The sequence below is a fragment of the Nycticebus coucang genome, chromosome X, assembly GCF_027406575.1.
Source record: "Nycticebus coucang isolate mNycCou1 chromosome X, mNycCou1.pri, whole genome shotgun sequence".
Classification (NCBI taxonomy): Eukaryota; Metazoa; Chordata; class Mammalia; order Primates; family Lorisidae; genus Nycticebus; species Nycticebus coucang.
The window spans coordinates 83,856,930-83,857,794 of NC_069804.1; the positions used below are offsets into that span (position 1 = coordinate 83,856,930).

Here is an 865-nt window from a genome sequence, read left to right on the forward strand (position 1 = left end):
TACCCTTGGTAGAGTGCCATGGCAACATAGCTCATAGCAACCTCAAACTCTTGGCCTGAGGTGATTCTCTTGCCTTAGTCTCCTGAGTAGCTGAGACTATAGACGCCTGCCACATCGCCCAGCTACTTTTAGAGACAGAGTCTAGCTGTTTCTCAGGCTGGTCTCCAAGTCATACACTCAGGCACTCCATCTCCTTCAGCCTCGAAGAGTGCTAGGATTACAGGCGTGAGCCACCCCACCAGGTCCTCAGTGATTTTTAATTAATTGCTTCTAATTAGTTCTGCATCAGTTTGATAACGTCGCATAATTTAGACACGTTTTTTAAATAAAACATTTAATTACATCAATTTCCCATCAACCCACCAAAGTCATTCAACAATGATTATATTGGCCATTTCCACTGATTGGCAGGAGCCTCTTCCACTAACGGCTCCCATGGTTTCCACTGCATCATTTTTCTTGCCAGAGTTAGTTCATGTTCAGCCTGAAGAATCACCTATTTTATGTGGCCACCCTGAAGTTAGTCTTCTAATTTTTTTAACATCTGGTTCTGCTTTAGCCATAGCCACCTTCTCATTTGTAATCTGTTCTGTATACTTTCTATACGCTGCAGTTTTAGGGATTTGCTCAAGAACATTAAGAATCTTTGTATACAATATCCTTAACCTCTCGGGCGGCGCCTGTGGCTCAAGGAGTAGGGCGCCGGTCCCATATGCCGGAGGAGGCGGGTTCAAACTCAGCCCCGGCCAAAAAAAAAAAAAAAAACACACACACACAAAAAAAACAATATCCTTAACCTCTTGTGTGGAGTCTGACATACAGCCAATCCCACAAGGCCAGTAGTCTTCTTCAGCGCACCTACCAT

The 865-nt window shown here is 44.2% G+C and overlaps 1 pseudogene; it reads right to left on the minus strand.

The window, feature by feature from the left end:
• Positions 1–313: 313 nt before the first annotated feature.
• On the minus strand, positions 314–865 carry LOC128576879 (NADH dehydrogenase [ubiquinone] 1 alpha subcomplex subunit 5-like; annotated as a pseudogene).